Below are 11,676 nucleotides of genomic sequence, written 5' to 3'. Positions count from 1 at the left end.
AAATAGTGTTTTGGTTGATGCCATATTGGGGGTTTTTGGCATCGGAAGTAGCCTTATGAGCTAGAACTAGCTAGCCTGGTTTGCAAAACTCACAGGCACATATTGGCTAATTAGCAAGCTAATAAATTACTAGAACTTCACTCACCAAAGCTGAAGCACAGACTTCTTGAATAGTCTGTACCACATAGCAGGTCATGATATTAGCCATATAATCTAGATAACGGCTAGAAAGAGACTCTGATTGGAAAACATGTCAGTGAAAGTGGCCACACCCCTAACTCAATTATCCAAGTGGATGATTTTTATTTTTTTTAAAGAAAAAAGAAATCCCCACACTCACAGCTGCAATGAGAGAGGGGTAATAGCCATATAAGCTTAACGTGTTTTTGAACCAGGGTGTAAATATGCTGTAAAGTTGGCCATTTTAATATTTTAATATAGTGTAAGGGGTCTGACTCGCTTTTGGGTCCAACGTGAAGTGGCACCTAGGGGAGCTGCAGTTGGCTTAATTTTCCATCCCTTCACTTGGAACTCAGTGTCTCCTTGCTTTTAGGCAGCACCGATGACCACCAGTTATAGGAAAAGTCATACTAAATATAGCGATAATGAGGTGATGATCACTGCTGTGGGTGAGTGGGATGTGAAGCACTCAACCTGTGTTGACATGCATTTCCACATTTATGTATATATGATCTTTCCTTGTTGATGAAGCTTATAGTTAGTGTGAGAACAGGTGACCCTGAGCCCTCTCTTAGTTGTGCTTAAATAGCCTTAGGCTGCTGGAGAGTTTCCCATGCACTGAGCATCAGCCATTTTCACTTTCTATGTGTTTATACAGCACTACTGCATTTAACCATTAGTAATTATTAAACTCTGGAACTTTCTCCCACAGTGTGTCTTTTGTTCTGTCTCATTCCCCTCACCTCCACCTGGTCACAGCGGATGGCCACCCTAACAGAACCAGGCTTTCCTGAGCCTGGTTCTGTTAAAAGAGAGTTTTTTCCTTCCCGCCATTACACTGAAAAAAATAATCAGTGGTATAAACGTAAAAAAATTATTGTAATCGGTTGCACGAAATTAAGTTATGTTTGGTTAACCTTAGTTTTTTATGTTATACCTGCACACATTTTTCTGGTAACACAAACATGACTTTTTTATGTTGTTGTTATGTTTTTCATTCCGGTCAAATATTTATAGAAACCACTTGTTTATCAGACATGAACTTTTTGTGTTAATTGTATTGGACTACTATGTGTTATATTGACAAGATTATTTTATGGTAAGCTTATTTTATTTTATAACAAATTTCTAATATATAATATATAATATAATATAGTATATAATTGAGTGTTCAATAAATAAAACTAAATTAAGGCTGATCTTACTGTATGTACTGTACACTTTCTCTTCAATCAAAGAAATAAGCAAAACATTTTTGAACAATGACCTGTATTTTTGAAAATACTACACAGTTGTAACAATGGACTTTCAATTCAGGCTTCCAAAATATACATGAGTCATATTTGTACAATGCATCTCTTGAAAAACATTCCACAACATTCCTCAAAGTTATCTGCTGGAACCTGAATTCAACATTGTGGGGCCTTGTGACATCGCACTTATGTAAAAAATAGTTTTTTAAATGTAAGAGCCATAAGGTAATATGGCAACAGGGGTGTAATTATTAAAATGACACAAAGAAGAGACTTAAAATAACATTATAACCCACAGGCACACAACCAAGAGACCTAAACTGATTAGTATTGGCTTGCTTCTATCACTAAACATCACAATCACTAATACTAGACGATGCAATCTGTTTGTAGTGGTGCACCTTGGGAAAAAAATTGCAAACTGGTGAAATTGGTGCAAGGCACCATTTCCATTGAGAAAAATGGACATTCAAAGTTTGAATTTTTTTTTTAAAAGAGTCATGGCTTGAAAAGTGAAAACTGCAGTAATAAAGGCCCCAAGTTGAAAAGTGCCAGAAAAATAAGTTTCACTATGTCCTGCAACTTTACCAGTGCTGGCTTAAAAGAAAGGATGGTACATATTTGAAGAGGTAAACATGTTGTTCCCACATCATAACTGGAAAACTGTTCAATCGTACAGTCTGGTCCTGAAAACCTGGGCCTTCTTTGAAAGGCTGTTCCTTTTGAGCTCCATAACCAGTTTCTATAATACCTCGAAGGTATACTTTTCCAGTGGGTAGGTGAGGTTCAAAGTGTACATTAGTCCAAACAGCATTGCAGCTGCTAGGGTATAGTTATCCAAATCCTGCCAGACTCTCTGGCCTTCAAGGACTATCCCGATGTCCTCAGGGCTGCCATTGGCATCTCTTGACTTTATGATGTAAATTCCCATGGTTGTTTCCTTATTAGATCGTTGGATAATGGCTTCATCTGTGGCCTAGAAAATGCAGAATTCCAAAATTTAATTAAACAGAACACTGGTCAAAGAACATTATACCAAATCTTATTTTAATCTGTGTCACTATTCCAAAAAATGTTAACATTAACACATTAGGTGAACAAAAATGGATTCATTACAGCATGTGATTTGAGTCCTCAGAATGCTTAAAAAGGTAATGAAGTGAAATCTCCATGCAAAGAAGCAGAATACGGTCAGAGCACAGAGAGGTGTTCAACTATCAACTCCACACATAGAAAAATGCAGGTAAAAGAAAAAGAAAAAAAACGCACCCATGGTAAATTGTGAAAATCCCAGGTGATTTTCAACATACTCCTGGCATAGAGTGACAAGCAGCATTTTGTTAAAATTATTATTTTCCCTAAAGTGTATACACAAATTAATTTTTTTCTTACCTGGGCTGTGGGCTCCAGAATGTTCTGAAGTCTTCTTCCTATTTGTCCTCCTCGCCTTTTGAAGACCTTTATTAGTTTGTCAGATAGCACATCTATCTGCGAGAGTAATCTGGACTGCAGTGGCATGGTGGTAATGCGCTTAAACTCTGCATTTATCTAAAAAGACAAGTTGTCACATAAAAATGCTGTCAAAATCTCAAATCTCACAAGGTTACATCCACACAAAGTTATATTACTATTTATTAGCTATGGGTCCCATGTTGCTGAGCAGTTCCATAGTTGCCCTTACTTCCAAACCACCCAAAGCCTGTTTGCAACCACAGCAGTTGCCTCCTTCTGGCCATTTTGCAGTTCTGCCAAATGACCCAGAAACTACATCTATTATTGTCATATACACATCAAGGTCTTTCATTAATACTTAGTTAAATTAGTTAATTTGACCTTTCCAGAAAATTTACCTTACAGAATGTGAGATAACATATGCAAATCTTCACTAGTAAATAAAATAATGTTATTAAAACCTTAACAGTAACACCTCTACGTAACAGCGCTAGAGAATTGTTCTGAAGCAACACCAATCTGCCCTTCAGCAGGGATAAGCACCATATATCGATACAGAAAAAATAAATTTAACATATTTATATTGTCATTATTTTTTATCTCTTTAAGCCCTCCTCTCAGTCTCTCTATAAATCAGTTAAAATAATTTGTTGGGTTTTTGTGTGTCTTTAACATGTTATCAGTAGATTACATTCACTGCCCCAGAACATGAAATAAAGCCCCACGTCATGCACTTCCTCTCCTAATGAGTACTGCATAGGTGTCATGCCCTAAATAAACCGACTTTAGTGAAGACACCCCCCCCCCAACACACACAGAGCCCACCCCATGGCAAACTAGCTTATTTAACTGTATAACTAAAACATTTTAGGTACAACCAGTTAACTAAATGGACACGAGTTTGTTAGTCTGTATTCAATGAGAAAAAACAAGCGGATGTGACTGGGCACACAATGAAAAAAAGCTAATGCACATAATATTGTCCCGCAGCTTAAGCTAGCATTATCGTTAGTTAACTTAAGGAATGACTTGTTTTTTCCATTATGTTGCTCAACAGCAATTCATGAGAAAAACTTCCCCATATAATGGATGTTCTCTTCGTTTCCTCTCAAACATGTAGTTTTCAGTTTACCTTGACAAAGTAAAGCTCAGCACCAAACGTAAACGAAGCGAAGACAAAAAATGGCGGACCGCCACAGTGAATTTTCCCTCGCAAAACACACCCTGGGGGGTGGAGTTTCAACAGAAAACATAACTATTTTCTGTTATTTTGATATGACTGGTTTTAAAAGACTGAACATCCTTCTAAAACAAGTGAAAGGCGTGAGACTTAATTATGTTTAGACCAAAAATATAAATGATTCATGTTGGATATATTTACTGTATTTTTACTAATTTAACAACCTCATCATTGCATTAGTCGCTTTATGCTATAGCATTACGCTTACATTAGCTTGAAGCTCAAGGTCGTCATTTTATTTAATTTCTTTTTCTGGGCTTACAAACAGGACACACAACATTTAGATAACCGTTACACTGAATCTTGGGTCTGTGTTGAGTCTTCCAGCTGCTGACTACAGAAGCTAGATTGACCTTTCAGCATGTTTATAGCGGCTGTGGCTATGTGCTGGTAATGTTACCGTGTGTGAGCAGTCACATTGGCAGCAGACATGTTTCAACAAACTAGTCATATCCCGGCCCTACATTAGCTTGTTTAATGGTTAAGACACTGCAGGTACCACCACTTACTACAGACACCGATGCAAGTTTGTAATAGTCTGTTAATTTAGACTGAAAGAATATAGAAACAATATTAACTCACATTATATATGTTAATTACTAATTTGCTTATCGCATAATTTCGGTTACCATTAGCTAACTGGAGCCTAACATTGGCCTCTCATGGTTTTCGATAAACAGCCCACATACCTGTAAAATAACAACACCCCAGTAAAAGTCCACATATATAAAGGGTCTACACTCGTTCTCACTGGTGTGTTAGCTTTAAAATCTTATTTACCTTCAAGTGTAAAACTCCAGATGGTAGTAGATTTTCCAAAGCGAGAGACAAAAATGGCGGACAGTGCAGCCGATTTTTCCTTTCCAGGGGGCGGAGCTTGAGGATAAAACACGACTAACTTGTTTCTTTTCAACATGATTTGTTCTAAAAGAATCAATATTCTTAAAGAATATGTGAAAATTAAAAGACAAAAATATGTTTAGATGTGAAATTTAAATTAGTCATGCTGGATATATGAAGTAATTCTATGCAAATTCAACAACCACCCTATTGCATTTTTTTCAGTGTACCAAGTGCTTTCTCATTGGGTGCCGTTTGTTTATTGGGGTTTCTTTCTAATATTGTAGAGTTTTCAGCTTACAATATAAAACTCCTTGAGGCGACTATTGTTGTGAATTGATGCTGTATGAATAAAACTGAAATGACTTTAATATATTTATGCCTCTGTGTTCAAAAATTCCTACCCAACAAATAAAGATCCAAACAGTTGCATGTCTGGGTGCTGAGTGGGAACACCGGCTCAGTCATGTATAAAATATGACCATGTTGAGCACTGCAATGTTCTCCCTGCACTTGGCCTCCTCTTCACATGTCAGGGCCTTTCCTCTCCGTCACATGGGCTCACTCATCATCTGCAACTATCACCGAGCGGGCAGGCTTCCACTCTTGCGCCCAGGGTACCTCCAAGACAGGCGCAATGTTTAAATCAGTCCCCAGGAAAAACTGGATCTCTTCCACTGTTTAATTCCACAGACTTTGAGGCATGCAGTTGCTAGGCAACAGTAGAAATGTGTGCCCTTCTCTGATATCCATGTTGGTTTCATTTCTGCATATGCCAGCTTTGACTCAGATCTAAGTTAAGGAGATAATTGTCATTTATAAAAATACACCCCCAAAGCATTAGGCGAGATTTCGCAAACAAACCGCTTCAAATGAAACTGTGTGTAGTTTTGATTTTCCATGTTTTTATTTATTGTACAAAGGGAGAACGCTTACACTAAAGTGTTTGAGTTGTGGCTGAAAAAGGGAGTTTTAATGAGTTCTGACTCAGAATACTGAGTTATTCAAATATACTCAACAAACACACTCAGCTTCTTGGTATGCTAACATGCGAAGAGCAAACAAAGTTTCACTGTGTCACGGCATCTGGAACAGCGAGAAATATTTAGCTTCAGAAAAGAAACAGCATATTTTGGCATCTCTTTAAACTAGTACATAGACACATAAAAAAAAAAATCAATATTTTGTTGTGTAGCTTGTCCTTATCTTTACTGAACGAACCTTTGCTTGTAACAGACACACATCACAGAAAGCGTGTTTCAGTTCCGATGAAACAATCAGTGCACGTCTTTGTGTTTTTGTGACTGTGAAGCTAAAGAAAAACTGCATGGGATTGTGTGGCTTTTGTGTCTGCTGCTATAAAACCCTCTACTGAACATCTCCATCCCCGGGGTGTTATGTTTGTGCATGAGAGGCCATTAGAGGTGGAAACTGGAATTGAAATGACTGTGTGTGTCTGCTTTTCTTTGTTGTGTGCATTTTTCCATCTCTCTATACACTAGTATGGTATCCAATACAAAGTAAATATGGGGCTGGTATTGCTGATACTGATATTGACTCGGACGATCGAAACAAAGTATCGATCCCATCACACTACTATCAATGCTATCGATTTTTGGATCAATCTGCTCACCTCTACTACACACATGCTACACACAGACCTTCGGCACAAATGCTTGGTGGGACATAGTCAACTTGTTTTGATTAGCAGGCTTTTTTATTAGTTATGTCTTCAGTAATCCGACTTATCCAGGAATGTAGAAGTACTGATCTTCTTCCAGGTTGGACTCTTTAATGACATTTAGGCTTTTCTCTAATCCACACAGGCTCAAATATATACAAACGCTTATCATAACAAGTGCTGAAGGTCTACGGTGCATTAGTGATCACGACTGTTTAAGGGTTTTTTTCTTCCTTTTAGGTCTCCGTCCACTTCAAAAAGAATCAAAGAATGTCTCTCTGTTGTCTTTCCAAATATTTGATAAAGCTTCACACACACAGGTAGACCTTGGACCCTTGGAGAAATTCCTCGGCCAACAGAGGCGATTTCATTACATGAACAGGATTTGCTGTGTGTTTGTGCGTGTTCATTCTGCTTTGAGGGAGAGACTGCACCAAGCCGAGGAAATACAGTGCCTTCTCATCAGTGCTGCTTTGCTAATCTCACCATGTCTGCCTTTGCTATTTAAGTTTTCATGCGCTGTGTTTGAGACATCAGTGGTTTCAGATGGTTGTTTGCAGCCAGCTGCGCTCTGTACACTCTGCTCCCACTATCTCAGTGTTTCCTTCTCAAACAGATTTCATCTGTTTGGGCTCTTGCTCGCTTTGTGCTCTCTGTCAGCGAGACCCCAAGCAGAGAGCATCTTCTGCGTCTCCCTTTTTCTTTTTTCTTTCTGGTCCCCACAGGTAACAATGAAAATGTTTATGTACAATTATAAACTCGCAGGCCACTTTGTTAGGTACACTTTGCTAGTACTTGGTTGGACCTGCTTTTGCCTTCAGAACTGCCTTCATTCTTTGTGGCATAGACTCAAAATTACAAAGGAAATAAGCAGCCTAAAGAACAACTCCCACAGAGGGACAAAAAAAAAATCCTGAACATGAAACAGGAGAAGGAGAGTCTCTCTGTCAAGCTCACTGAAAACGGTCAGAAAGATGAGGCCTTCACAAACACATGCAGCTCTCTGGAGGACACCTTAAGGTACTAGGAGAGAGAAGGTGGAGCAAGACAAGAGAGTTTTGGAGGACGAAAACAGCTCAACAGCTCCTGGAAGTCAAGGAAGACACCAAAGTAGCCAAGGGAAGAAAAGAAAAAAGTAGAAAAGAAAGATCTGTATGGAGAGCATAAGGAGTCAAGGATAAATGCAAAGATAAAGAAAGTCGGGCAAAGAGAAGTGCAAAAAGCACTGGAAGAAGAGAAAAAGTGAATAGAAGAGGCAAATAAAGCAGCTGAAGCTGCACAGAAAGACACGGGAGTGAGAAAAAAAAGCATTAGAACAGACGAAAACAGAAATAGGAAAAACAAAAATGTCGGAGCGACCCAGGACCCTGAGCAGTTATGAATTATTTTGTTATATGTATAGGTGATACTGTGCTGCTGTTCTGTGTCCACATTTCTGTATAGGCAGGTATGTGTGTGTGTGTGTGTGTGTGTGTGTGTGTGTGTGTGTGTTTGGCTGTAGGATGGATGTCAAGCACCTGCAGGCCTGGTGGGTGTGTCCCTGCTAGGGGACTGGCCACACCCAAAGCTCCTGCCACACACATGCTGCTGGTCAGGGCTCGTCGGGGGAGCTACTTAGGAGAGTCTTGGAGCTCCCACCGGCGCGGGACCACTGTGTGAGACTCCACGTTAGTCATCCAGTTGAGCTTAGTGTGTGTGTATGCCCGCGGTTGTATGTGTCCTGACGGCTGCTTCTATTGTATCCCCAGGAGAAGTGTGGAGCGCCAGACAGCAGCCAGCACGAGGAGTGCTGAGACACGGACTTTTCATGGAGAGACACGACACGGGAGTCAGGGGAGAGCACGGGGATTTATTGTTGTTTTTTCCATACACTGTAAATAAATGCACTGTTTACATACAGAGCTCCACGCCTGGGTCCTCCTTCTCTACATCCAAACCGTGACGAAAAAAGAAACTGAAAGAGACAAAATTAGGATTCAACAGTCAGAACTGGAAACATTTTGGTAAAAAACAAAACAAACAAAAAACGATACTACTGAAAAAGAAAGAAGAAATAGACATGAAACTGCTGAGAATGAAAGAAGCAAAGAAACATCTGAAAAAAGAAAAAGAGGCAAAGAAACTGAAAGAGCAGATGAGAAGGAGAAGAACTGGAGTGGCATCTGGAGGTGCTTCTGGTGCAGCTCAACTTCCTCTTCCTCCTCCTTCACCTTACCTCTTTATATCCCCTCCACTCCCATTCTCTCTAGCTTAATTATCACCTTTTCATGTCCGTTCATTATCTTAATCAGTCTTCCACACCCTTTCCCTCTTTCACCCTCCTATGACCCTTTGGTAATTGGGATTTCTCTCTAACACTGTAGGGTCTTTTACCATCCCATTCCCTCTACCCATACTCTGCTACACCCTCTTTCAAAGAGCATTATAATAATTGCCCATCCATGCATCCACAGATGAACATAAACAGACCTCAGCTTGTAGGTGGATTTAAACCAAACACCTTTTAACTTTTAGGTGACAAAGCCAACCACTGCAACTCCACGTTGGCCTCTGTTAATAATAATAATAATCATCATTATTATAAATCATTCAAGAAAACCAAATCATATTCCTGCCTGGTTGCTGCATCTATGATTAAAGAACATTTTCTTTCACATGGTTATCAGACTCTTTTAGGATTCTTAGAATACCTCCACAACTCCAGTAAGTGTTGTTAAATGAGATATAAAAATGTTTTAGGAGACCCTGAACTTCCTTTTACTGTTAAAACATCAATAACAGTAACTGAAAATGGAAACCAAAAATGTTCCCAGTAAATATTCCCATTGCTCCATGTCTGCTACACTGGAAATTCTTTGCTTTGTTAGAGTCCAGGAAGAAGTCCATAAAGTCCATAAATCGTAATTATCCAACATCCCCAGATCTTTTTTCTTACAGTTAAGTGGAAGTTTGCACAGTGTTTGGTAAGTAATCAAATTCTCAGTGCTATATTAGAAACCGGGCTGTACTGAAAGAACATAAAACCATAAACATGAAGGGATGCATCACATGACAGAAACACCCATCAAGATAAAGACTTGTTTTTCAAAGCTTTAAAGTTTTATTTATTAATGGTTTCTATAAGAGAGATAATCAGGCAGATTCCTGTTATGGAGTCACAAAATAACTGAGTGACTTTATTGCCTGATCCAAGGTTAAACTTTCTGTAGACGAAACAGGAATTTAATCTTTAACAGTCACAATCGTCAAATGGGATGACGAGAAGCCACACGGGTAATTGCAGATGTTTGAAAATCTGACATATTCTTCTAAAATAATAATAGCTGTTATCTAATTGAAAATGTGGCATGAATTACTTTTTTCCAGTTGATCAGAAGGCCTTAATAACTTAATATGGGGATTCATCTATTAAAGCTGGTAAAACATCAACGAAATATCTTATAAAAGTATGCATGACTACCGTATGGCAAGTTGCAGAAGATTCGATTATTTTTCAGTCGTTCTAGAGCCTAATCTTTAGAGAAAAATTAGACTTGAATACAATTTATTGGGATGATAAAATAAAACAAAATGCTATTTGAGCAGTGACAGCTTCTGGAGCTATCAATTTCACAATATTTGTTTTTTTAAAATCAATGAAATAGAATTCTAAGAACCACACGAGTGTTTATACCCATAGTGGGTATAGCAGAGCAAGGGCTGTATGTTTAGGGCAAAATTCTGTCACACATACAAATGTTGGTGAGGCGATGTATGTTGAATGTGACACGTGAAAGAAACGCAACATTGCACTGGTGTCACTGGTGCTACCGTGTGAGAAAACCTTCCTTTAGCCAATTTCCTGAAGATCTATTAAGAATTACTCACAGTCAGTACAATGTCTCAGGCAATTTATCACAATTATTTTCTCTTTTATTTCATAATTTCATAGGAAGCCTCTTTTTCGGTCACTGCTTCCTTATGATGATGATCAGTCAGTAAGATGGAGAGTAAGGATCTTTGGTCGTACGTATGCTACCATGTGTGGCTTTGTTTCTGTCACATCAAATAAAATGTGTTTCGTTTGGCATGATAATAATTTTACATCCACTGAATGTTGCTACATTAGAATAAAGCAGCAGAAACTCATCTTTCAGACACTTTAACATCTTTAGCTCTAAAGATGAACAATTATTGGCCACAGGCAGTATCAGGCATCAGACCCAAAAATCACAGTCAATAATACAAGGACATCCAAAAAGTCTTCAAAATTAAAATAGGTTATGTCATAACATCTTATATAAAGTTTCACATGTATGGGAATAAAGGAGGTTTTGTCTGCCTTTTCATAGCCAAGTAAACTTGCTGGCCATGATGGTAACAGCTGAAAGGACTGATGGAGGGTGCGAGAGCTGTATGACCAGCAGAGTCAGACAGTGGTGCTTAAACTGTATCTGTTTTGTCTTGTGTATAACAGTGAGGCTATTATGCCAGGATTAAATACTGAAGGTCCAGACAGATTCAATGAGTGACTCGTAAACCAGGCTTGAAACTTCTTTACTGATATTAAGACTTCTGACCTTCCTCGGCAGAGTTTGAATCGTGGCTGTTGAGTTATCTTGTCATATGCTGTGGGAGTGTCTGGTTGGGCGTGGTCCAGGTTCCTGTCATTTGTCCCTGGGAGTGGAGTTGGCCAGCTCATCACCTGTTGTCAATCTCCGGGGCTCCACAGATTCTCCACCCATCGCACTCACCAGTAGTGCTGTTTTTGGTCTCCATCCTGTCCTCCCATCTGCTCGGAACCCGAGGATTATATACTCCACTTCTCCTCAGCCTGCCCTTCAGTCTGTATTCTCCATCTCTTCGAAATCTGGACCGGACTCTCCACTCTTGACCCTCTTTGGAATACACCCCTGGCAGCCTTTTCCCCGTTAAATGACTAGGGTCGCCAAGTAAGCCCAAGACTATTCACTGGCACTCCGTACCTTTGTCCCTTACTCGTTTGTTTCCCATTCAGTAACATTTCTCCCCTGTGTTTACAGAAGTTCCCG

General features: G+C 39.2%; 1 long non-coding RNA gene across 1 annotated transcript; it reads right to left on the bottom strand.

The window, feature by feature from the left end:
• Nucleotides 1-1,056: 1,056 nt before the first annotated feature.
• On the bottom strand, nucleotides 1,057-5,189 carry LOC309709456. Its single transcript, XR_014277521.1, has 3 exons — nucleotides 4,906-5,189; nucleotides 2,826-2,981; nucleotides 1,057-2,409 (listed from the first exon to the last, which is right to left on the bottom strand). It is a non-coding gene; the product is annotated as an uncharacterized lncRNA (long non-coding RNA).
• Nucleotides 5,190-11,676: the final 6,487 nt, after the last annotated feature.

This window comes from Aulonocara stuartgranti, assembly GCF_965226115.1.
Source record: "Aulonocara stuartgranti genome assembly, chromosome: 7".
Classification (NCBI taxonomy): Eukaryota; Metazoa; Chordata; class Actinopteri; order Cichliformes; family Cichlidae; genus Aulonocara; species Aulonocara stuartgranti.
The sequence above is the reverse complement of the archived record's forward strand: the minus strand, read 5'-3'. Positions and strand labels throughout refer to the sequence as shown.